The following is a 27,883-nucleotide window of genomic DNA, read 5'->3' as shown; positions in this document are numbered from 1 at the left end:
ATTATTATTATTATTATTATTATTAAAACCGATGAAAACTTCAGCAAATGGGCTACATACATAAACATGTGAAAATCCAAATTGTGTGGTTTCAGACAATTTTTTATGCACACCCTCATTTGTGGAAGCTTCTGCCCTTTAACGGACCAGCGTCCTGATGTTCGTTCTTAATGGTACATATACATGGTGTCCAGAAAAGACTGGGACCCCTTACATAGTTTCAAAATACTTTGCAATTGTTTAAACATTAATCTTGACACTTGCACCACATCCATTACATTCAACTTTAAAACACAGCAATAACTGCCATTAACCACAAACACAAGTATGGAGCAAATTGGCCACAGCTGTATTAAACATTTACCTATAACAAATCAATTATTTCAGGGGGGGAACCAAGATGGCGCTGATGTGAGACGTTACCCCAGACTTACCAGGAAACGCTCCAGCAGAGAATCCCGAGAGGTGTCCGAATACCCAAGATATGGGGAAGCGGAGAGGAAAGGTGAGGGAGGCTCCTGTTACCCCTGCCGAAATCCCCCTCTCGAGGCAGACGAAACTGGAAAATTTCGGAGTAACGCTGGGACCTCGGATGACTTCATCTCCTGCTATCAGACCGGCTTCAACCGACTCGGTCAGCAGCGCAGACGGGGCTTCTCTCAGCCCCGACGTCTGTACGGCACCTCCTCAACCAGGAAGTGAGCGAGAGGGTTGTGCCTTGGTAGTTCCTATGCCCGAAGTGGGGAGAACCAACAAGGAAGGGAGCCCAACCGAACGCGATGGAAGCGAGGGTTATCTGGTAGGACAGAGATTTAAAAACTTTTCTTCTGTGTTGAGCGATGGTTTGAAACAGATAACCAATGCCCCCCTTCCTGATTTGAGTGTAGTAGTTGCAAAACCAGCCGTTGTGACAATGGAGTCACTATGGGACCTAACTTTTTCAATGCATTCTTCACTACAAGCTGTTCTGGTTAAAAATGAAGGAGAAATTAAGCTATTAGCTGAAGCTCTATCAGTCCAAGAGCAGATTAATGCCCACCAGTTGTCTATGACTCAAGAATTCGAAGAAAAATTTCAGAAACTGGAGAAACTGAATAAAGCTACAATTAAGGATAGTAATTTTACTAGACGGAAAATGGAATATCTAGAGAATCAACAGCGACGGCTTAATTTGCGGCTTATCAACTTCCCCAGATCTCCTATTATTTCGGCTATTGATATGGTTAAAAAGTATTTGATGGAAGTCCTAGGGATGCCGGGTGAGTCCCTGCCACCCATAACAAGGGTAATTTACCTTCAGACTTTAACACCTAAATCTGGAAGTAACCAGGCTGTTGTGGATGGAGGAATGAACTTGACGTCCTTTTTAGAGTCTTCCTTAGAGGTGGTTACCCAAAGGACAACAGCAGTGGTTACATTTGCACTTGAGATGGACAGAGAAGTGGTATTAAAATTATTTTTCAAACATTTAGACTCATTGTTTTTTGGATCTAAAGTTAGAATTTTTCCGGATCTCGCAAGAGAGACCCAAAGTAGACGCAAGGCCTTTTTGGCATTGCGTCAAAGAGCTTTAAATATTGGGGTAATTTTTACTCTTAAATTTCCTTGTGTATGTCGGTTTGTTTACCAACAGAATAATTACCAGTTTTTTGATCCAAAACAATTTGAGGAATTTGTCTGTTCTAAGGAAGTTCAGAATGTAATTGTGAAAGTTTAGGTGCTCATACAGTCGCTGTAAGATAGGCTGAGAATATCACTCGAGTTTGTAATGTTCTGATTGTTAATTACTTTAATTGGTAACTATGTTAAATATATATCTTGATTCCATTTATGTATTTCCCATATGGGGGTTGAAAATGTATGATTTATTACCTTAAATGAGACAAAGATTCTTTTGTAGTATTTGTCTCAAAATATTGATTTGGGTTTTGATTTTATTGTTTTTGTATACTTCTTAGATAAGTTGTATAAACTTGAAATTATAATAAAGTATAAATAAAAAAAAACAAAAACAAAAACAAATCAATTATTTCAATAACAATGCATCTTTTATTCCCACCAGAGCGGACATAAACTCTTAAGGCTAGTTGGTATCAACCTAGCCCCATCCCTCACTAATATAAAGCTCATTAACTATATATCGTGAAAGCGAGACTTGCAGTGTTGCCAAGTCCCACCTTGGCTCAAGGCGGTATCGCCCTCAAGCATTTCCCTTGTTAAAGCTTACATGTAAATTCTTGTAACCACACCTTTCAACATCCCACCCTGCTCTGTGGCTGCCTGGTTTACTTTTCAACTACCCCGCAGCCGTGGCAACCAAACCATCCACCCCCAACTCCAACCCCAACCCACCTCCTCTCCCCTGACCAATACATCAGGAGGGCAGGGTGGGAAGAATTGCCTCATATACACTACCCACACCCTTCCCTCCTACTCCCACCGCCCCAACAATATCCCTGCCTGCAAAAATCTTCTTTTCTTGACCTCTCTCACTCCCCCCCCCCTTTTCTTCCTCAGCCAATCTCTTTTCCCCACCCCTTCTTTTCCCTTTCCCTGCCTAGAAACAACTCTCTCCAACCAATCTCCCCCTCCCCTATATCCTTCTTTCACTCTTGCCACCCCAGCTACTTCCCTCTCCTCACTCACATACACCCAATCCACTCCCCTTGCTCATGGCTAATGCTCAGCCAAGGTTATTAGCCCATAGCTTTAATGTCATGGGCCTCTGTTACTATGACCTTTGAAAATACATTAATTTAATGGCTTTATTTCTTAGTTAATTCATAATTTCTGTTCAAATTGTCTTCCTTCAACATTTATTTTAATTCATGCAAAACCTATATCCCACAAATACCAATATAGTTTGATGCGGATTACTAATAAAAGAATGAACACAATGTTCAGATAATACAATTCGTTACAAACAATACTACACACTTAAAAATAGGCACAATGTAACCTATAAAATGGCAGATTCACAAAGTCTTCAACACCACTGAGCTACTGACTTGGTGAATTCTGGGGTTTATATAAATTAAGAGCTGAACTATTATGTGAGGTCAATGTGCTAGAGCTCCATCCTGTTGAAAATCAGAAATGTCTCAAATTTTAGGCAGATGTTTCTGCTGCATGGAAAACAAACAGAGCAGATCGTTATAAACCAAAATATATTTTATTGATAAAAATCAATTAAAATATGCATAAAATAGCCCGACATAGGCCGTGTTTCGCCCAGCGGGGCTGCTTCAGGGGCTACACAATAATCCTTTACTGTTGAAGTATAATAGTTATAATGATGAAAATGACTGTAATAAATGTACAGACGATCACTTTGATTTTGTCTTGAAAAAACAGCTCATCCAGAGATGCCAAAAACAATATATATTGACATAAAGTCAAAAGGACTGCCTCTTGTCTCTGAAAGCGCTTTTTTCAGCGCTTTCAGAGACAAGAGGCAGGCCTTTTTATCAATAAAATATATTTTGGTTTATAACAATCTGCTCTGTTTGTTTTCCATCTTGGAGTTTGCAGATTGTCTACCTTTGTACTTTCTTGAAGTTTCTGCTGCAGCAGGAATTTTTAGGTTATTTGGAAAAATGTTGGGGATCCCATTTTCTTTTTGTCACCGTGTATATTTATAGTTGTGTTAAGTGTTTAATGAGAGTTCTAATGAATATTAACAGCTAGTGCAGTACTGCATTAATAGTTAATACAGCACAGCACATATTAACTGCTGCGCTAAGGAGATAATTCTAAAAGTGTGATTAAATTCTGGAATTTGTTGCCAGAGAATGTGGGAAAATGCACTGCTTATTTTTTAGGATAAGCAGCATAACATGTATCTTACTGGTCTGGAATCTGGTCAGGTACTTGTGACCTGGATTGGCCAGTGTTGGAAACAGGATACTGGACTTGATGGACCCTCATTCTCTTCCAGTATGTAAATGCCTATGTTCATGTGTAATACAGATATGCACTAATCTGTAAGTATGTGGAGATCTTTGATAGTGTTATTTTTCAGGTGGATATCCACATTGATAGAGTCTGGGTGAAACATAGAGTGCACACATTGTAACGTATAGAATATATTACATGCATATCTCCCAGGTTTGGGCATGAGCATGTACATCAGCTCTATGGCTGGCGTAAGTGCTCATATCTAAACACAGATACATGTATATACTCAATTACACTAGTCCTATACAATAATTCTCACCTCCAACATTCTGTACTGCCTGGGACCGTGGCTCCCTCGGAGGTGGACAGGAAGGCTCCTAGATCAGTCTGAGACGTCACTGCTGCATTATGACGTGATCCCACACAGCTGATCGACACCGACGAACTGACACGCTCAAAAAAAACCCCAAAAAAGGCTCGAGACTGGCTGCCGGCCTCCCCAACCTGCCCCGCTCACCAACCGAAGTGCTGGCTCCTTAAAAGTTTTTACCTCCTGCATGTAGGGACGCCACTTCCGTCAGCCTTTTCTTTCGCTTCTGATTCAGCTGTTCCTGTGGCCCCGCCCTCAAGGGTGGGACCACAGGAACAACTGAAACACAAGCAAAAGAAAAAGCTGTCGGAAGTGGCGTCCCTACATGCATGAGGTAAAAACTTTTAAGCAGACAGCTCTTACGAAGGGGAGGGCCAGACAGGTGGGGAGTTGGAGGGGGGTCCTGAAAGAAAAGGGGGGTCAAGAACGACACGGCGGGTCCTGAAACTACAAAGGGGGGTCCTGAAACGACAGGGGGGGGGAAGGGGGTCCTGAAACAACACGTGGGGGGAGGGGATTACTGGAAATCCACTGGAAGGGGAGGGGCGGTTCCTGGAACAGGAAGGGGAGGGGGGTCCTGGAACTCAGAGGGGGGGCAGAGGTGGAGCAGGAAGGGAAGAGGGGGGATGGGAAGAAGTGGGAGGGGGTTCTGGAACTCGGACAGGGGTGGAAGAAGGGGGAGGTGGAAGGGGGAAGGAGGGGGAGGGGGTTCTGCAAACTCTCGGTCTCATACACTCTCGGTCTCACAAAGAGTCTGTGTATCGCACACATACTCTCACACTCGTCTCTCACACTCTCTCTCTTACACACACTGTATCTGTGTGAAACACACTCTCTCTCTCACACTCACTGTGTCTCACATACGCACTTGCACACACTTTCATTCTCACACACACTCTCACAGACACACTCGCACCCAGTCTCACTCTCTCTCTGTTACACACACACACTCGCACAGTCACTCTCTCTCTCACACACAGTCACTCTCACACACACACTCTAAAACATATGCACTCCGAGGAAAACCTTGCTAGCGCCTGTTTCATTTGTGTCAGAATCGGGCCTTTATAACTAGTATTCTATAAAGCAAAATGAGCACTAGGAATAGCATAGTGGTTAGTGCAGTGGACTTTGATCATAGGGAATTGGGTTTGATCCCCACTACAGCTCCTTGTGACTCTGGGAAAATCACTTAACTCTCCATTTCTCCAGGTACAAATAAGTACTTGTGTATACTATCGTAAACCACTTTGAATGTAGTTGCAAAAACCAAAGAAAGGCACTATATCAAGTCCCATACCCTTTCCCTTTATAGAATAGACTCCTTTAAGTGTCCCTTTATAGAATTGCTCTCTAAGGTGGCAAGTCTATAAATTGTTGCCAAGATTTAGGTGCCTCAATACTGTGTACTTAGTGACATTTCTATAATGGCATCTGAGCACCGAGATTCCATTCTTTAATATGAGCTTAAGTAGGTATTAGTGGGCCTAAAGAGAGGCACTGATATACACAGAATCAATTGCAGTTGTAACTGCTGACATCTAAATGTTACCTGAAGTGCACATAACTTGTTATATTCTGTAAGATGTGTGCATACCTAGGAGACACACCTATTAACCACCCAGTCTCCATCCACATGTGCTCCCACTCACTTTTGGCACATATATTATAGAATAACATCTAGTACTTACACATATAAATATCAATTTGTGATGCCACACATAAGTGCTATTATTCTATCACTAGTGCCCCTTCAGATGCCAATTTATAAAATTATGTTTTAAGGACCAGATTCAGTGACATCCAAATTCAGGCACTGGAAAAATTTAGCACCCAGCATTATTCTATAAAGGGTGATCCAGGTTGAGCACTCTTATGGATTAGCATATAGTGCTGATTTGTATGCCCAATTTGGGTATCAGGGCTTAGACTTATGCCTGATGAAACCAGGTGTAATTCCTGGCATTCAATTTCTGTGCATATCTACAGTATTCTATAACACAGCATGGAAATTTCCAGAATGCTCCTGATCCGCCCATGCTCCTCCTATGGCCACACCCCTTTTTTAGGTTGCATGCTATGAGATTCAGGTACAGAATTTTATAGAATAGCGCATAACAAGATGGGTGCGAAAATCCATATTGGTTCCAATTAACATAAAAAATTGATTGTTAGTGCCCAATTATTGATGGTAATTGGCTCATTACCCAGTTCAGTTGTGCATCTCTTGATCACACTCAAATTTGGGCACGAAAATTTGAACACCCTTTATAGAATCCAGGGGTAAATGTCTAACCTGGAAATTCCAATTGGGAATGAGGGATGGCGCACTATTTTCAGTAAATGATATAATATTAATTTTCATGTTTTTCTGCTTATTTTCATTTGCAAGTGACATGGAATATGTTGTTGATATGTCCTATATCATTGCAAATGAATGTCCATCCCTAATGCCAAATCCATTGAAAAAAACACACCGAAGAACTTTGAAATTACCTGCACTGTTTTAAATATTTCCCTAAGTACCAAAATGCAATTGAAAAATCAATGGGCGTCCTTCTCTCAGGGTCGCCCAAATCGACATAATCGAAAGCCGATTTTGGGCGCCCTCAACTGCTTTCCATCGCAGGGACAACCAAAGTTCACGGGGGCGTGTTGGCAGCGTAGCGAAGGCGGGAATGGGGCATGCTTAAGAGATGGGCGTCCTTTACCAATAATGGAAAAAAGAAGGGTGTCCCTGATGAGCACTTGGGTGACTTTACTTGGTCCAGTTTTCTTGCGACCAAGCCTCAAAAAGGTGCCCGAACTGACCAGATAACCACCGGTAGGAATCGGGGATGACCACCCCTTACTCCCCCAGTGGTCACCAACACCCTCCCACCCTAAAAAAACGTAAAACATTTTTTCCAGCCTCAAATGTCATACCCAGCTCCCTGACAGCAGTATGCAGGTCCCTGGAGCAGTTTTAGCGGGTGCAGTGCACTTCAGGCAGGCGGATACAGGCCCACCCCCCCCCCACCACCTGTTACACTTGTGATGTTAAATGTGAGCCCTTCAAAACCCACCAGAAACCCACTGTACCCACATGTAGGTGTCCCCCTTCACCCCTTAGGGCTATGGTATTGGTGTACAGTTCTGGGGAGTGGGTTTTTTTTTTTTTGGGGGGGGGTTGGAGTGCTCAGCACACAACGTAAGGGAGCTATGCACCTGGGAGCAATTTGTGAAGTGCACTGCAGTGCCCCTAGGGTGCCCGGCTGGTGTCCTGGCATGTGAGGGGGACCAGTGCAGTACGAATGCTGGCTCCTCCCATGACCAAATGGCATGGATTTGGTCGTTTCTGAGATGGGCGTCCTCGGTTTCCATTATGGCCAAAAACCGGGGATGACCATCTCTAAGGACGACCTAAAGATGGCCATCTCTAAGATCGACCTAAATGTTCAAATTTGGGCATCCCAGACCGTATTATCAAAATGAAAGATGGACGCCCATCTTGTTTCGATAATACGGGTTTCCTCGCCCCTTCATGGAGCCATCCTGCGAGGACGGCCCTAGGAAAACTTGGGCGCCTAGTTTGATTATGCCCCTCCACATATTCAAGATGTTTATGATTATAAAATGAATGTTTTTGCGCTGCTTATAACTGCTGCATAATGGTCCATTTCTCCATGTATTTTACAACAAAATCTACTTCAACACATTCTATTCTAAGGGGGTCCTTTTACTAAGGTGCGCTAAAAAATGGCCTGCTGTAGTGTAGGTGTGGGTTTTGTCATTCGCAGGATCATTTTTCAGCGCACCTGTAAAAAAGGCCTTTTAAAAATTTTTGACAAAAATGGATGTGCGGCAAAATGAAAATTGCCGCGCGTCCATTTTGAGTCTGAGACTTTACCGCCAACCATTGACCTAGTGGTAAAGTCTCACACGGTCAATGGGCAATATTGACCTACGCATGCCAAATGCCACTTGGCACACATCCGATATGCGCGGCAGAAAATAAAAGTTATTTTTTGGCTGCACGGACCAAAAATGAAATTGCTGCAAGAGCCACGTGGTAGCCATGCGGTAACTTCATTTTGGCGCTTGTTGGGTGCACTTAGATGCTTACATGGCTTAGGAAAAGGGCCTCTAAACTAGTAATGGCACTTGAAAAGTCCTGACCTGATTTATATGACCTTTCATACTTTCTCCTATATGACATAGTTCACCCAATTGCATGACTTGAAATAATTTGTAATCAAATATACTTGGTCAATTGAAGAAATAATAATATATGTATTTTACCAGTGTCTTGTCCATCAGTGCCAAAAGAGAGAGGAAATTTGACCCCATTATCCTATATAATAATTCTGACCTCCAACGTTCTAATGTGCCTGGTACCGTGGCTCCCTCGGAGGTGGTCTGCTAGGCAGTTTAGAATGCACTGACATCAGTGATGTCACTGACAGCTGATTCCAAGGCAAGGGGAGGAGTACCTACTCCTCCCCCTGCCTGGGAAACAGCTGTCAGTGCCCCCCCCCTCGGCACAACACCCAAGCACCTGCCCTGCAAAACCGAGAGCCAGGCAGGGGGAGGAGTTGGGAAACACGCGGAGCATGCTTCCCTACTCCTCTCCCTGCCTACCAATCAGTGCCCCCTCCCTCGGCACAACACCCAAGCCCCTCCGCCCCGGCGCAGCACCCAAGCCCCTACCCCCCCCCCCCTCGGCACATCAACTCCCTCGCCACCCGCAGCTGCCAATACTAACGCTGTCCGGCCGCTGCTGCTACTCCTGTGGAGCAGCAGCAGCCGGTACAAAAAGAAAAAAGCCAAAAAAGATTTTTAACCTGAAACGCGGCTCCATAGGCAGCCATCTGGCATTGGCTGTCGTCACTGCAGCCGCTCCTCCTCTCCCGTCCACGTCACTGCCCCTGCAGGAAGACCCCGGAGCGCAGCGATGTCAGAGGGGAGAGGAGGAGCGGCTGCAGAGATGACAGCCAATGCCAGATGGCTGTCTACGGAGCCGTATTCAGGTTTAAAATCTTTTTTTGGCTTTTTTCTTTTGTACCGGCCGCTGCTGCTCAACAGGAGACGCAGCAGCGGCCGGACAGCGTTAGTATTGGCGGCTGCGGGTGGCGAGGGGGGTGATGTGCCTGGGGGGGTAGGGGCTTGGGTGATGCGCTGGGGGGCGGGTAGGGGTTTGGGTGATGCGCCGAGGGGGGAGGGGAGGGTCGCTGGACATGGGTGGCTGCAGGGGGAGAGGAGGGTTGCTGGACATGGATGGCTGCAGGGGGGGCAGAGAAGAGGGAGGTGGGGAGGTGATTCTGAGACCAGATGGGTGGCTGCAGGGGAGGGCAGGGGAGACAGAAGGGACGCTGCAGGGGGGGCAGGGGGAGAGGAGGGTCACTGGACATGGGTGGCTGCAGGGGGGGCAGGGGAGAGAGGTGGGTCGCTGAACATGGGTGGCTACAGGGGGGCAAGGGAAAAGGAGAGGAAGGTCATTGGACATGGGTGGCTGCAGGGGGGCAGGGGAGAGGAGGGTTGCTGGACATGGGTGGCTGCAAGGGGGGGCAGGGGGAGAGGAGAGTCACTGGACATGGGTGGCTGCAGGGGGAGCAGGGGAGAGAGGAGGGCCGCTGCACATGGGTGGCTGCAGGGGCAGAGGAGGGTTGGTGGGGAGGGGGTCCTGAGACCAGATGGGTGGCTGCAGGGGGGCAGGGAAGACAGGAAGGACGCTGCGGGGGGGGGATTACCTTGCTAGCGCCCGTTTCATTGCCTACCGAAACGGGCCTTTTATACTAGTATTTAATAAAATATAAGTTGGTTTACTAATGCTTTTCCTGCTGCCAGATCATTCTATTTGTTTCTGGTATGACAGTATAATAGGCTTCCTCCTCCACTCTTTACATACAAACTTCTTGTGTGAGTTCTTTCAAATTATGTGAAACAACAGAGAAATGCTACAGTACTTCCCCTTCTCCTTTATTCTTTAAATCTGTCACCTTAAACATTAACTTTCTCAACTGTTCACACATCCTTAACAGTTGCAATTGACAACGTACTCATCTAATCTAATTGGTAGCAGTTTCTGTACATATTCTACTATTTTTGTTGGAGGCCACGTTGTTCTTGCAATATTGTGCATTTGATGCATTCTGCTGATCCTGAATTTGCTGGGACATTAATAACATCACCAGTTTTCTCCGTGGATCATAAGAACCTCTTCTTCCTTTTTTTTTTGTTTTGTTTTGTTTTTGTTGGGAGGGAAAGGAGCTGGCGCGAGTGCTAGAGTCAATTTGAAATATGAAATATTCCTGGTAATAGGCAACCAGTTTTCAGTAATCATGGCTTCTTTTTTTTTGGAAATGATTTGATAAGGTCTTGGAGAGTATGCTGAAAAAGTTTTGTTGACCTTGTTTTGGAGCACAAGCACTTTATTTATTTTTCTTATGAGAAGAGATAACTCAGCTCCTGTCTTTGTATTGTTTCATTGTGTGCTTTTTTTTCCCTCCCCTGAATCTTCTTGTTTGATGTTCGAACCCTCCTGGGATTGTTAGAACTCAGCATCTAGAAACTGATTATTAATTGGTCTGTTAAAGATGAACCGAGCTAAAGAAACACTGGCTATGGAAACAGGAATATTGTTGTAGTTATGTAGAAATTGGTAGAGTGCCTGTTTTAGTGACTGTTGTTCCACATGAGCTGTTTGTACTCTTTTTCCTAAGGTACTCTTAAAGCGTTCAGCAATTCCATTTGCTTGTGGCCAGAATGGAGTGATCTTCCAGTGAGTGAAGCCAAGGTAGGCAGCAAATTGAAGAAAATGTGTGCACGTTGAATGGAGGATTATTGTCAGTTTTTGCTACCCAAGGAGTGCCATATGCAAAAATATATGTATACGGTGCTGGTATCGCACTTGTGGAAGAACTAGATGAGATTAATGTGAATGTCAGGATAGCTCTAGTATTCATTAGTTGTGACAAGGTTAATTGGCTATTAGGTAGTAGGTTGTACATAGCAACTGCTTTCTCCTCCCAGAGAGCTGCACATAATTGAGACATCTGTAGATGGTAAGGTTTTGAATTTGAGGTAATTGGATGGCAGGCTGAACAATGTTTGACAATATCCTCTGTGAGTGGACCATGTAGGGTAACCAAGCCTTTTGTTTACTGAGAGGTTTTTGTATTTTGACAGTACCAAGTTGATGTCTGTTTATAATAGGCCTTATTTAGGTGATGTGTCATCAGCAGTAATGTTGTCTTTGTTAGGTTTCATGGACAGTTTTGTTCTAATACTTTTGTATGTAGAAACTCTACCTTTCAAAATGAGCTGGATTTTTTCTTGTATTTTTTTGTCCTTCGTGGTCTGCAACCATGGTGAATGACTCTCATACAAAAACCTGTGAAGATATGTCTCGTCCTCTCTCAACGTTCAGCTAGTATGGGAAATATCTTTTTGTCGGGGGCTCACGTGACTTATACTGAGTTAGAGTAAGTCTAAGACCTATTGAACTGACACAGGAACAAACATGATATAGTTATGATTAAACTGAATAACTTCTTCAAAGGTCCTTTTACTACGGTGCACTATGAAATGGCCTGCGCTGGTGTAGATGCATGTATTGGACACGTGCAGGTCCATTTTTCAGCGCACCTGCAAAAAAGGCCTTTTTTGGGGGCCAAAAATGGACATGTAGCAAAATGAAAATTGGTGCATGTCCATTTTGGGCCTGAGACCTTACCGCCACCCATTGACTTAGTAGTAAGGTCTCACACGTTAACTGGACGGTAATGGTCTACATTTGTAGAATGGTGATTAAGGCCCAGTTTCTGCCACACGCCGGGAAATAAAAACTATTTTCCAGCGCGTTAGTGGACATGCGTAAAAATCAAAATTACTCTCCAGGCCACATGGTAACCTGGCAGTAATTCCAAATTGACACATGTTGGGCACACATGGAGGCATATTTTCAAAGCACTTTGGGAGGCTAAGTTCCATAGGTTTCTATGGAACTTTGGGAGGCTAAGTGCTTTGAAAATATGCCTAATAGGCACCTACGCGGCTTAGTAAAAGGGCTATCAAAAGCATGTTGGTTTAGGATGTACACTGGAATTCACTGTTTCCTTTGATGGACAATTATTTAATATAATCTGACATTCTTAGCTAACCTTCCTAAGAAATGTTCATATATCATTAAAACTTTGAGATTCTGTAATCTTTTTATTTATTTATATTTGGTTAGCCTCTTTCTTTCTTTCTTTCTTTCTTTTAAGATGAGGTTGCATGCCAGTAGCTGAGAGAATACGGTAATAATACGATAATGTGGTCTTGTTGAAAACCCACTTAATTGTGTTGATCTTTCACCTACAAGACATTCAAAGACTACCTGTAGTAGAAAACCAGAGTTTGACCATAATGCCAGGATATCAAAGTTGTAATTATATATATTGTGAATATGCTGAATTACATTATTGTGACATATGAGGAAAAAAATCAACAGCTAAACAGATGCCTGTTATGCATAGAACAAGATGTGTTAAAAAATTAGTCTGATAAGTTGACCAACGACTGAGCACTAATTAACAGTATTCCTTGCACAGATGACTTAAATGATGAATAATGTTATTTTTAGTACTACTGTGCTCTCTCGCTTTCTCTCTCTCTCTCACACACAAATACACACACACACACACACACACACACATATATATATATATATATATATATATATATATATACACTCTGTCTCTCTCGCACACAAATTACTACAACATTTGAGAAAAACGTACACACAAATTATGACTTTGCAAGGTTATTTACTTTGAAGTATAGAAGAAACCCAAGACATAGGTGGAGGGAATTTTTGTTTTTTTGTTTTTTTACTAAAGTGTGCTAAGCATGTGAATTACCCATGGTAACTGTTTTGTGACTATCCACATTAATGGTTCCAACACTGGCATGACAGCCTATGCTAACTGCATAGCCTGTTAAGGGGCAGGTAATTAGTGGTTTATTTGGGGAAGTGGGCGTGGATTGCCTGTTGAAGTTAGGGCACAATCACTGGCACTGTTCCTCATAGCACAATGCATTTACCAGAGAATGGCTGCTGTAAATGACTATTTAATTGAGTTGGGAGTGAATGTTACTTAGGAGTAAAATCCCAGCATATTTAAAAGTGATGACTCATAGCAATGTAGCCCAAAAGACGCTGGTTCTGATTGAACTGGAAGCCTAAAAAGACAATAAAACTCATATGAGCCAAATAAGGGAAATTAACTTATATGTTTCATATTAAATATAGTTTCTGCTTGACACAGAATGAAATAGTAGACTATATATTGCACAAAAATCTCATTATTCTTAGAAATTTAGTAGTCATGTTGATTGCACAGCTTGAATTATTTCCCTGTTCATTCTTGATGACCATTTTTTTTTACTTTTTGAATAATACTTAGCTTTCCATAAATAAATTGATTTCCATGCCTGTTGATGAAAATTGGTAGTATAAACTAAAAGTGTAATAAAGTATGTTCTTTCCTGTTGTTGTTCTGAGTCACTATTTGATTTATCTTTCCCAAATTGTATGCTTCTTAGTGTAATGAAGACTTATAACCTGCCTTTATTGATAGAGTTCAAAGCAGGTAATACATTTTACTTTTATTTATTTGAGCATTCGTTATACTACCTTGTATGGCAAAGAAGAAGCATATTCCAGAGAGTAGGGGCCAAACAAGAAAAGGCGGAGCAAAGGGGAAAGTCTAAATGAAGCTTAATAAGAAAGGGCACAGAAAGGAAAGTTGTATTTGAGGATCTAAACAAGAAATTAGGATTATGAGGAGAAAGAAAAGAGAATAAATACAGTGGCAGGCCTGAGTAATACGCTTGATGTGTGAGCAATCAGTATCTTAAACTGAACCCTACTAGAAATTGATAACTGATGCTACTCTACCAAGAGTAGAGTGATTTGGTCTGATCCTTTTCATTGTACAGCAATTTCATTGCTATGTTTTGTAGAAGACGAAGATGAAGATACTAAGCTGTGGTGAAAGGGGCCCTGCGCTAGTGGCCCCTTTTATGGCAACGTCTAAAAAGCTTTCCTCAAAAGTGGCCATACGGTAAGTTTGCACTTGCCATGCGCCTATTTCGGAGGGAGCAGTTACTGTCACCTATTGAGATGGCAGTAAGGGCTCCCACGCTAACCTAGTAGTAACCCCCTGCGGAAATATCTTTCAAATATTTCTGCTAGCACTGGAAATGCTGCGCGCTGGGGTTGAATTACTTCCGGCGCCCGCGTTGGGCCTGCGGTAGTTCTGGATTGCTGTGCGGAAAGCCTATTGCTACATGGCAACCCTTTAGTAAAATGACCCCTTAGTGAGTAAACCCAGATGGCATAGGATACACACATGCAGCAGTCTTCAAAAATGGTTTCAAGGATTTGATGTAAGATCTATGAAAGACTTACGTGGAAAATGTGAGAATAAAAAGCAAGTGATATATTAATAAGGATTCCCAGCCATAAACTAGTATCTTTGAATTAAGAACGGGTTGGAAGGGGGCTAAGGAGTGATGAACAGAAAGTCAAATTTCGAAGAGTTTAGAAATAGTTTATGTTGCGTGATCCAGGTGGTAATGTTAGCTAATTTATCAGAAATTGTGGTCTGAAATTGTAATTCCCATCTGTTCTGAGCAATCCAAAGTTGTATATCATCAGCATACATGCCAGCAGAAACTCCCAGATCCTGAATGAGAGCAGTGAGAGGAGCTATGAATATATTAAACAATGTTGGGGCAGGAATGCAGTCATGTGATACACCACAAATCAGCAGAAAAAGAGAGGCAATAAGCCTAACCTTTGAAATGCATAAACCAACTTTTATCACAAACAGTAATAAAACGTCTTAATTGCTCCCAAAGTAGAATAATAGGGGGGAGGGGAGTTGTCAACATAGGCTATATTAAGATGTGTTATTTTACTGTTGACCCCAGTTATTAGTAACTAGGAGGCTCATTTTCAAAGCATTTAGACTTACAAAGTTCCATAAGTTACAATGGGGCTCGTTTTCAAAAGAGCAAAACGTCCAAAAAGTGGCATAAATCTGCCTCCAAGTTGGTGATCCCCTGTATGAGGGTAACTTTATTGCTTTGGTGGTCTGTCCATCATAAATATTTTTAAAGGTTGGACATAGTTGATTGTCTCTTTTCCAATATCTCAGTACTTTTCCCCCAGGAAGCCTAGATCAAGCTTACAAGCAGTGAGGAGATCAGGGACTAAGGGCCAATTTTTAGAAGACAGAATTATTTTCATTTGATGAGTTGATGACAGTGTGTGGTATAAAGGGGAAAATTGTATCAGCATTATCAAGTGCGAGACGTCCTTCAACATAAAGATTCAAAAGAATTGGAGACTAAAAGTCACCTTGAATATGCCTTGCATCCCAGAATAATTAGGGGTATTATATCATGCATTTATGTGGCCATTTTGGTGCAATATGAGGGAAATAGTCCATTGGATTGTAAGTGGGTGGAATTATTATACAGAGAACTGGGAAAGTTTGGGAGAAGACCTACCAAAGATTACTGAGAGTGTCGCTGGCCAACAGTTTGGTAGAGAATGGTTACATGATTTTGAATTAGTGGCATTATACACTGAAGGGGGTTTACAGATTGATGGTCAAGAGATAATGTATGGTTAGGGTTACCAATGGGCTCATTTTCAAAAGAGAAGGACGCCCATATTTTGACACAAATCAGAAGATGGGCGTCCTTCTACCAGGGTTGTCCAAATCGGTATAATCGGAAGCCGATTTTGGATGTCCCCAACTGCTTTCCGTTTCAGGGACGGCCAAAATTCAAGGGGGCATATCGGAGGCATAGCGAAGGCGGGACTTGGGTATGCCTAACACATGGAAGTCCTCGACCCATAATGGAAAAAAAATAGGGCGTCCCTGACGAGCACTTGGTCGTGTTTTTCTTACGACCAAGGCACAGAAAGGTAGCCGAAATGACCAGATGACCACCGGAGAGAATTGGGGATGACCTCCCCTTACTCCCCCAGTGGTCACTAACCCCCTGCCACCCTCAAAAATATCTTTCAAAATATTTTTTGCCAGCCTCAGATGTCATGGTCAGGTCCATCACAGCAGTATACAGGTACCTGGAACAGTTTTAGTGGGTGCAGTGCACTTCAGGCAGGCGGACCCAGGCCCATCCCCATCCCCCTCCCTACCTGTTACGTTTGTGGAGGAAATAGTGAGCCCTACAAAATCCACCAGAAACCCACTGTACCAATATCTAGGTGCCCCCCTTCACCCATAAGGGCTATGGTAGTGGTGTACAGTTGTGGGTAGTGGGTTTTAGGGAGGGTTGGGGGGCTCAGCAAACAAGGTAAGGGAGCTATGTTCCTAGTAGTATTTTATGAAGTGTACTGCAGTGTCCCCTAGGGTGTCCTGGCATGTCAGGGGGACCAGTGCACTACAAATGCTGACTTCTCCTTTCATTTGGTCGTTTCTGAGATGGGCGTCCTTGGTTTCCATTATCGCCGAAAATCAGAAACAACCAAGTCTAGGGACGGCCATCTCTAAGGATGACCAAATGTTCAAGATTTGGGCGTCCCTGACCGTATTATCGAAATAAAAGTTGGACGTCTATCTTGTTTTGATAATACGGGTTTCCCCACCCCTCCATCGGGATGTTTTGCAAGGACGTCCTCAACAAAACTTCAGCGTCCCTTTTGATTATGCCCTTTTATATAGCTCCAGAAAAAGGAGGACACATTGACCCAGTCCGGGTTTTGCTTCCATTGAAAGCAATGGAAGTAAAACCTAGACTGGCTCAATCTGTCCTCCTTTTTCTGGAGCCATATGGTAACCCTATTCAGTTGGTGGCAGTCACTGTTTTTTTTAAGTGCTGACCATCACTGGCTAAATTAGACCCAGATATTTATACCAGGCCATGTCTAGGCACTGGAATTTAATATTCAGGTATGACTAGACATGTCTTGGCTTCCAGAGCTTATGCAGGTCCTGGCTGATATTCAACCAGGAGTCAGGACCTGCATAAAACTTGTATAGGGCCCAGTTAAACATCATCCAGAACACAAATAAGAGGATATTTATTTTCCACCATCTTGATTCTGATCCCCCCCTCAACAAGAGAAGGCCCCCAGTAAGATATGACCCCATCCCATCCCCACTAACATGACACAACCCCCCCCCTGACTCCCCACAGCAAGGGCAGACCCCAACATGACATGACTTCCTCCTGATCCCCACCACCACCACCAAGAGAGGGCCCCTCATCTCAAACTCCCCCCTCTAGCAGTAGTCTCACAGTACTACCACTAGGGATCAGCTCTAGCAATGCTACCATGAAATTACTACTAGAGGTCAGGATGGCCATTTCACATCTGGAGCTACTAGGATCAAAGGCAAGTGGGATTTACTCCTGGTCGTACAACCCACTAGACCACTAGGGATGTAAAAGCCTACAATAGCCTTACTAGGGCTTGGTAAAAGGGCCTCTAAGGCCATAGTTCTGGATTACTGGAATGCCTTGTGATCTTCCAGCTAATTTATTGCTAGCAGCACTAGAATTAGATAAATATACCCTTTGACTGTAAGGCATCGCAAGCTGTAAAAATCTATTCCACCCCCACTGGGGCACAATAGGTATGTGAAGGACAATTGTATAATCTAGGAGCCCACATGTATGCACCCTCTTGTATGCATGAAAATTTAGAATACCTGCACTTACATGCATAAGTCTACACTTAAAAGTGCCAGCAGACTTTCTAAGTGCAATTCTGTAAAGGTGTCCAAACTTGAGTGCCAAAAATATTCAGCATTAGCTGCCAGATTCTATATAGCATGCCTAAAATTCTGCGTTGAAAACTAAGCATATCTCATAACAATGCACGTAGCTTAATTGGCTTAACAAGCTAATTAGCATTGATAAGAGCACCTAACAAATAATAATGAACACTAACTGGCAATAATTAAAATTAACGTATACAGTTCCCAAAGCGTATTCTGTAATGAACTGGGCCTAAATTCTAATATGCACAGTTCAAATGGGGCATGGCCATGGGTGGGGAAGTAGGTGTTTTGTGGGCATCCCAAAATGTACACGCATGTAGTTATAGGATATGGCCCAGTGCACGTAAATCTATTTGCAGAAATTTGCACCATGTTTCCATTGATGTAACTGGAGGCGCTGGGATATCAACTAAACCTATTCTATATACGGCACCTAAATCTAGTTGCCGCTTATAGAATATGCTTAGCCAGAAATGTTGAGGATTTTTAGGCACCTTATATAGAATCTGGACCTAAGTGCCATTCTATAAAGGGCACGCATCTTATATAGAATAACAATTAGCCTGGATCCCACATCTAACTTTTCTATCACACTATTATGACCTAATCACCATTTATCAAAATTAATACTAAATATTGTTACAAACAACTTACTTTATTCAAATCAAACATAGTCACTAGTAAATATTTAACAAACCACTAATACAAGGATTGTGTTCTGTATTAATACTTATGATACTCGATGTTTATACCAGGCCATCTAATTATGACGTTACATGCTATCGGAAGGGATTTCCTGTTATGAGCCTAGTGTTCTAATGTGGCTGGATCTCCTGAAGAAGTTATAATGAAACACGGCCTGTGTTGAGATCTGTGGATATATATATGTATGAATGTGGAACTAAACATCGTTGTGAAGGAATTTTGATATAAGGATCCGGTGTGAGTGGAGTCATTGGCTACAGAGGATATTGACCCACCCCGAGGATACTGTGAATTTCTTCTTCTTTTTCTTCTTTTGGATTTTGTTTTCTGTTTATTGATGGATAAGTGACTGATACTCATCTGTGAACTATAAGAGGGAATATTTAACATTTCGTCGTCTGGAAGGAAAATAAATCATCTGACTCTTAACAGATTATGAAAGTTTGAAGAACTACATCGAGTATCATAGGTATTAATACAGAACACAATCCTTGTATTAGTAGTTTGTTAAATATTTACTAGTGACTATGTTTGATTTGAATAAAGTAAGTTGTTTGTAACAATATTTAGTATTAATTTTGATAAATGGTGATTAGGTCATAATAGTGTGATAGGTAATTGGAATTGACCGATAATTAAGAAATTTAACCCATAGTAGTAAATTAACACCTAACTTTTCAGCGCCTGACGCTTGCTGAAACCTGGTGTAAATGCTAGTACCCAAGTTAGGTGCAGTAAGGCAGTATTCTGTAAATCCACATTCAACTTTTCAGAACACCCCCGATACACCCATGGCCATGCCCCCTTTTGACATATATGCTATTGGAGTTAGGCATCTTGCCTTTTAGAATAGCACACATCAAGATGCATGGGCAAATTTTAACTACTGCCAACTAACATCAATAACTGGTTATTAGCACCCAATTATTGATGGTTCAGAGCTCATTATCAGGTCATCTCTGGGGAAGAAGGACAGCTACAGAAATCACAAGACTTTTTACTTGGTATGCAAATTTGCTTCAACAGCTCCAGTTCATTACAGATGTGTTTCTATGCTTCCCAGTCTCCTGTCATAATGTTCAGCGCTGCGTGCATCTAGTAGTGCTATACAAATGCTAACAATAATAATAATTCATTAGTTTAATTTATTGGAAATCTTAATAAACTGCCTCTCAACCCTAGAAAGTACAAGCAAAGTGGTTTACAATAAAAGTCAATAAATTTGTGAGGATAGAAAAAGAATTACAATTTTAAAAAAGAAAAGAGGAGAAAAAAAGAGCCAGTGTTCCTAGGAACTCAAGGTCAAAAATCTCTCATCTCCAAATGCTATGGTGAATAGCAGCTTTTTACAGGAGAGATCAGCCACAAAAAGGTGGAGAAACACTTTATCCCAACAACTGTGGTGCACACAAACCAAAGAGTAGGGTGGGTAGGCTCTTCCAAAGGACTCAAGAGAGACGTAATAATTCTTATATGTGAAATTTTATTAAGAATACACCAAAGGACTCTACACAGCGGCTGTCTTTCGGCTCCTGGGCCCCTGCCTCAGGAGTCTAGAAGAGATACATATAGATAGAATACATAAACGTATTGATTATAAAAATAAGCATAGTATAACATTACATAATATATAAAATGTAAATCTACACATAAACAACAAATACCAGAAACATTAAAAAATTATATATATGAATAAAATGAAGGTATGATGAAATCATTTTATTTTAATTTTGAATTATATATTGGCAGGGCTAAAAAGAATGAGTGTACAATAATATATCAAGTTTACCTGATAGATTACAAGAGAAAATGTATACATGACTCATCTTCGGAAAAACCCGATTTGATAGCGCAAAACCCCTCCGTGAAAAACTACATTGGCTCCCAATCAAAGAACGACTTACCTTCAAAATCTGCACAATGGTTCACAAAATCATCTATGGTGATGCCCCGGGTTACATGACAGACCTCATTGACCTACCAACTAGAAATACTTCAAAATCATCACGAACGTACCTAAACCTGCACTACCCAAGTTTCAAACTACTCAAATACAAATCAACGTACGCATCCAGCTTTTCCTACATAAGCACACAACTGTGGAACGCACTCCCAAAAGCCATGAAAACCACGTTCGACCACCTACACTTCAGGAGATCACTAAAAACCTATTTGTTCAAACAAGCATACCCTACCAACCCAACATAAATGCTTCACTGCTACAACTCCTCATAACCAGAATACGGCATGGACACACAACACAACTCCTCCATGCATGACGCCAGTATGTGGCTACACCACAAGAACTTTACCCTATCGCATGTGACAATACCACATGCACTTTATCTATCTCTACATCACTATCCTGCTTATAATCGAACGAGAAAAACGCCCAAGTTCCGACCTAAATCGGGAGATGGACGTTTATCTCACAAAAACGAATAAAGCGGTATAATCGAAAGCCGATTTTTGGACGTTTTCAACTGCACTCCGTCGCGGATGCGGACAAAGTTGATGGGGGCGTGTCAGAGGTGTGGCGAAAGCGGAACTGGGGCGTGGTTATCTGCCGAACAAAGATGGGCGCATTTCACCGATAATGGGAAAAAAGTATGCGTTTTTAGCTAGAATTTAGGACACTTTTCCTGGACCCTGTTTTTTCATGAATAAGGCCCCAAAAAGTGCCCTAAATGACCAGATGACCACTGGAGGGAATCGGGGATGACCTCCCCTGACTCCCCCAGTGGTCACTAACCCCCTCCCACCACAAAAAAATGATGTTTCACAACTTTTTATTTTCACCCTCAAATGTCATACCCAGCTCCCTGGCAGCAGTATGCCGGTCACTGGAGGAGTTGTTAGGGGGTGCAGTGGACTTCAGGCAGGTGGACCCAGGCCCATCCCCCCTACCTGTTACAATTGTGCTGCTTAATGCTTATTAGTCGTCCAACCCCCCCAAACCCACTGTACCCACATGTAGTTGCCCCCCTTCACCCCTTAGGGCTATAGTAATGGTGTAGACTTGTGGGCAGTGGGTTTTGAGGGGGTTTTGGGGGGCTCAACACACAAGGGAAGGGTGCTATGCACCTGGGAGCTCTTTTACCTTTTTTTTTTGTTTTGTAAAAGTGCCCCCTAGGGTGCCCGGTTGATGTCCTGGCATGTGAGGGGGACCAGTGCACTATGAATCCTGGCCCCTCCCACGAATAAATGTCTTGGATTTATTCGTTTTTGAGCTGGGCGCTTTCATTTTCCATTATCGCTGAAAAACAAAAACGCCCAGCTCACACATTGTTGAATAAAACATGGGCGTCTATTTTTTCCCAAAATACGGTTCGGTCCACCCCTTCACGGACCCGTTCTCGGAGATAAACGCCCATGGAGATAGGCGTTTTCGTTCAATTATGCCCCTCTATGTATTTGTTTACACCGGAGTCTACAATCTTATCTCCGGCAATATGTAAGCCACATTGAGCCTGCAAATAGTTGGGAAAATGTGGAATACAAATGTAACAAATAAAATAAATAAATTAATAAATTAATAAATAATATAACATAGTGTCATAAATTTCATTGAATAATACAAGCAAATTATAAAGGATCATATAGAGGGGCATAATTGAACGAAAACGCCTATCTCCATGGGCGATAATGGAAAATGAAAGCGCCCAGCTCAAAAACGAATAAATCCAAGACATTTATTCGTGGGAGGGGCCAGGATTCGTAGTGCACTGGTCCCCCTCACATGCCAGGACATCAACCGGGCACCCTAGGGGGCACTTTTACAAAACAAAAAAAAAAGGTAAAAGAGCTCCCAGGTGCATAGTACCCTTCCCTTGTGTGTTGAGCCCCCCAAATCCCCCTCAAAACCCACTGCCCACAAGTCTACACCATTACTATAGCCCTAAGGGGTGAAGGGGGGCAACTACATGTGGGTACAGTGGGTTTGGGGGGGTTGGACGACTAATAAGCATTAAGCAGCACAATTGTAACAGGTAGGGGGGGATGGGCCTGGGTCCACCTGCCTGAAGTCCACTGCACCCCCTAACAACTCCTCCAGTGACCGGCATACTGCTGCCAGGGAGCTGGGTATGACATTTGAGGGTGAAAATAAAAAGTTGTGAAACATCATTTTTTTGTGGTGGGAGGGGGTTAGTGACCACTGGGGGAGTCAGGGGAGGTCATCCCCGATTCCCTCCAGTGGTCATCTGGTCATTTAGGGCACTTTTTGGGGTCTTATTCGTGAAAAAACAGGGTCCAGGAAAAGTGTCCTAAATTCTAGCTAAAAACGCATACTTTTCTCCCATTATTGGTGAAATGCGCCCATCTTTGTTCGGCAGATAACCACGCCCCAGTTCCGCCTTCGCCACACCTCTGACACGCCCCCATCAACTTTGTCCGCATCCGCGACGGAGTGCAGTTGAAAACGTCCAAAAATCGGCTTTCTATTATACCGCTTTATTCGTTTTTGTGAGATAAACGTCCATCTCCCGATTTAGGTCGGAACTTGGGCGTTTTTCTCGTTCGATTATAAGCAGGATAATCATTAAAAGAGCATCAAATTGAGTGCCACAAGTACTTTTAAATTTCCTTAGCATGTTCCTCTATTGACTTCTCAGCATATATCCAAAACACAGCCGCTGTGTCGAGTCACGTATAAGAATTATTACATCTCCCTTGAATCTTTTGGCAAAGCCCACCCACCCTACTCTTTGGTTTGTGTGTAGTAGCTTTTTATGATCATAAATGGGTCCAATTTAATTCTCCTCTTAAATAAGAAAGTGAGTTCCTTTCGGAATGGCTTCGTGAAAAATGGAGATACACCCAAGAGGTTTCCTGGGATGGACAGCAGTTCCTTATCTTTCAGCCTCTAAGGTTAGGGTTATCTGTGGTAAGTAGACAGGGAAAGGCTCAACCCTGGTATCTTGCAGCCAAATGTTCTCCCTAATAATGGTGGAGACCATGAAACAAGGAAGGTATTTCTATGTAACAAGAGACCCCTGCCTAGAGATAAGCAAATGAGGGGGCAATGCTCCAGTAAGTCACTGAGGGGAATGGCCAGTGCCTGTGACTTGGGAGCAGGATTACCTGCAGCTAAATACTAACCTGATATTCTTGGGGTAGGAAGTAGAGGAGGAGTGGGGAAGTTAGAGGACCTCCGGGATTCAGGTTGAGTCCCCATAGTGGGCCTTATATTTGCTTTTTCATATGGTATAGTAAAAGGGAGAGGAGATCTAATGTGATATTGCAGTTTTGTGAAAACAAGGCTATAGAAAATATCCCATTTAAAAGGTAGCTTGGTAGCCCGGGAGTGGGGGGCTGGGGTAGGAAAACTCCCATAGCTATCAAGTGCTGAAAGAGTGTTTCTTAATCCCAGCTATGTAGCGTGGAGGGGCATAATCGAACGGGGTGCCCAAGTTTTCCTGAAGGCGTTCTCGCAGGACATCCCGTGAAGGGGCGGGGAAACCCGTATGATCGAAACAAGATGGGCAGCCATCTTTCGTTTCGATAATACGGTCGAGGACACCCAAATCTCAAAATCCAATTCTCAACATTTAGGTCGACCTTAGAGATGGTCAACATAAATGCTGAGATGGTTGACCTTTGAGATGGGCGTCCCCCGGTTTTTGGCGATAATGGAAACAAAGGACGCCCATCTCAAAAATGACAAAATCCAACTCATTTGGTTGTGGGAGGAGCCAGCATTCGTACTGCAGTGGTCCCCTTAACATGCCAGGACACCAACCGGGCAACCTAGGGGGCACTGCAGTGGACTAACATGCACTAACTGAACGGAAAGGGTCTTTCCCTTACCGATCCCTCAGCGATTCGGAAAGGAACTGGCATGTATGAAGGAAATCGCATGCAAATGATAGCGGGGATGGGACGACTTCCCTATGAAGAAAGACTACAGAGGCTAGGGCTTTTCAGCTTGAAGAAGAGACGGCTGAGGGGAGACATGATAGCGTTACATAAAATAATGAATGGAATGGAACAGGTGGATGTGAAGCGTCTGTTCACGCTTTCCAAAAATACTAGGACAAGGGGGCATGCGATGAAACTACAGTGTAGTAAATTTAAAACAAATCGGAGAAAATTTTTCTTCACCCAACGCATAATTAAACTCTGGAATTCGTTGCCAGAGAACGCGGTGAAGGCGGTTAGCTTGGCAGAGTTTAAAAAGGTGTTAGACGGTTTCCTAAAGGACAAGTCCATAAACCGCTACTAAATGGACTTGGGAAAAATCCATAATTCCAGGAATAATATGTATAGAATATTTGTACGTTTGGGAAGCTTGCCAGGTGCCCTTGGCCTGGATTGGCTGCTCTCGTGGATAGGATGGTGGGCTCGATGGACCCTTGGTCTTTTTCCAGTGTGGCATTATTTATGTATTTATGTACTTATTCCTAAGGAGGGAAAGCCAGTGCAGAGCAGCCAAGCGTTATGCGTGACTGCTCTGCGCATGCTAAAGACGGCTTCATACATGCAGACAAGCTGCATGTATAATAGCCATCTACAACCTTAAATAAATTGCCGTCTACAACCTTAAAAAACACAAGTCCAGGTGAAAACGTCCAAGTGCTCATCAGGGACACTTTTCTTTTGAGTATGGGTGAAGGACATCCAGGTGTTAGGCGCCTTCGCTATGTCTCCGTCCCTGCGATGGGCAGTTGAGGACGTCCAGGTGTTAGGTGCCTGTCCAAAATGTGGATGTTTCTGTGAGAAGGACATCCATGCCTTTCCTATGCCTCTGACACCCCCTTTAATTATTTATTTGGATTTTGAATCACAAGTAGCAGCAGTGGGATTTGAACTGACCACCTCTGGATTGCAAGACCAGTTATCTAACCACTAGGCCACTCCACTGCATGCTGTTCCACTCCCTTGAAATCTGGCTGTCCCTGTTGGAAGGGGAGCAGTCCAGGGCATCCAAAATGTTTGAAAGAAGGACGTCCACGCCTTCACTATGCCTCCACTGACACTCACACACCTCCCCCCCTCCAAGGGACATGTAACCTGCTGCAATGGACCTGAGTATGATATTTGAGGCTGGCAAAAAAAGTTTTAAAAGTTTTTTTCAGGGTGGGAGGGGGTTAGTGACCACTGGGGGAGTCAGGGGAGGTCATCCCCAATTCCCTCCGGTGGTCATCTGGTCAGTTCAGGCACCTTTTTGAGGCTTGGTCGTAAGAAAAAATGGACGAAGTAAAGTTGGCCAAGTGTTCGTCAGTGATGCCCTTCTTTTTTCCATTATCACTCGATGACGCCTATCTGTTAGGCACGCCCCAGTCCCGCCTTCGCTACGCCTCCAACACGCCCCCGGGAACTTTGGTCATCTCTGCGACGGGAAGCAGTTCGGGACGCCCAAAATCAGCTTTCGATTATGCCGATTTGGGCGACCCTGAGAGAAGGACGCCCATCTCCCGATTTGTATCGAAAAGATGGGCGCCCTTCTCTTTCAAAAATAAGTCTGATAGAGGGAGAAGGAAGTGTGAAAACAAATCTCCATAGCTATTATAAAGGTTGAGGGAAAAAAGTAACCGCCTAATGAACCAGAGCTGTGTGGTTCAGCTATTGCAGTACCTGCAGTAAAATAAATTTGTTTCCCATTGCATTCTACCTTCCATCCACAGCCACATCCTCTTACATAGGTCTTAGACAATCCTTATCTGACAGAAAACGCTGATGCTTCTAAACACACATTTTTTTCATTCCTGCAAGATCTCTGCTCTCGTTAGCTATTCTTAGCTGAAGTATAATATGTCTTCCATTTCTCACTCAGTCCCATCTGCAAGGCTTAATACTATACCCCGGGGAAACCACAAGAAGAAAAGCCAAGAGGAAAACAGAATTGGTATAAATGTTAGTGCCTGCTATATTAAATTAGTTTAACAATGTGTGGTAATTTTTGTATTAAAATGTAACCCAGTATAGGACAAACAATTAGCAGAGAATAGGGGGTTGTTCATTATATCTAATGTGAAGTCAACTTGGTTTTTGTATTGTTTATTTTATCTGTTACAAATTACAGGGTCCTTTTACTAAGCCGTGCTAAAAAGTGGCCAGTGTTATCCCCAGTGTGGGTCTTTCCAGCGTGCTGAGGACACTTTTAGTGTGGTGGTAAAATGGCCCCATTTTAATTATTCATATTAATGGCCATGCACTAATTTCCCTATTAGTGTGTGGTCATTAGTGCATGAGCATTTAATGACACCTACTTTCTAGGCAGTAAGGGCTCACGCACTAACTACATTCTAATTCTAAAGCATGTGCTGATCCCAAAACTAGAGCGTGCCCTGTAGTACTTTTTAACCTACAGTACGCACATGATAGTGCTTATCACAGCTTAGTATAAGGATCCCTATAAATATAATAATGTTATCTACTTTGAACTAAGGATAGGGAAGACTATAAGGGCTTCTTTTAAAAAGCCGCACTACCAAATTCTCAGTGCGGCAAATGAGAGGAAACCCATTCAGATCCTAAGGGCTTCCCCTCATGCGAGAATCACTAGTGTGGCTTTGTAAAAAAAAATCCCTAAATATCTTAAATAGATAAAATAGGTACATCTAATTGCATTGCCTTATCTGCAATATAGTTAACATGTGGTAAATTTATTTTCTCTGTGTTAACTGTTTCAGAAGATGATGGGAATACAACTAAAAATAAACAGTCAGGTTTTGCAGTGTGGCAATGCTGACACAGCCCATTCAAAGTGAATGGGCTGTGTCAGCATTAGCCCATGGCATCACTTAGTAAACAGGGGGGGATAGTATATTAATTTTGGTAATTACTATATGATAACTGCAAAACCTTACTGAAATTTAGTAAATATGCCCCCTAAATGTTTTTGTTAATGTACATACTGCTATTCTTTTTATGTGAGTCATCAGTGATACTGGTTTTATATGATTACTCTTCCACTCATTCACCGTCTCACTTATTTGATATAATTATACATTTTCTTTATTTTCTTTGATTGACAAACAAAAAAGTAGCAAACCACCTGGACCAGATGGTATATACCCAGAGTACTGAAGAACTCAAAAATGAAATTGCAGGTCTACTATTAGTAATTTGTAACCTGCTATTAAAATTGTTAATAATACTTGAAGATAGGAGGGTGGCCAGG

The 27,883-nt window shown here is 42.8% G+C and overlaps 1 protein-coding gene across 1 annotated transcript in view; it reads left to right on the top strand.

Annotated features, from left to right (window-relative positions):
* The window catches only part of LOC115472864 (cadherin-18-like), a 588,666-nt gene that overhangs the window by 365,873 nt on the left and 194,910 nt on the right, over positions 1-27,883 (top strand). The gene's annotated exons all lie outside the window — the stretch shown is intronic.

This window comes from Microcaecilia unicolor, chromosome 1, assembly GCF_901765095.1.
Source record: "Microcaecilia unicolor chromosome 1, aMicUni1.1, whole genome shotgun sequence".
Classification (NCBI taxonomy): domain Eukaryota; kingdom Metazoa; phylum Chordata; class Amphibia; order Gymnophiona; family Siphonopidae; genus Microcaecilia; species Microcaecilia unicolor.
Note: the sequence above shows the minus strand (reverse complement) of the source record. Positions and strands in the feature narration are given on the sequence as shown.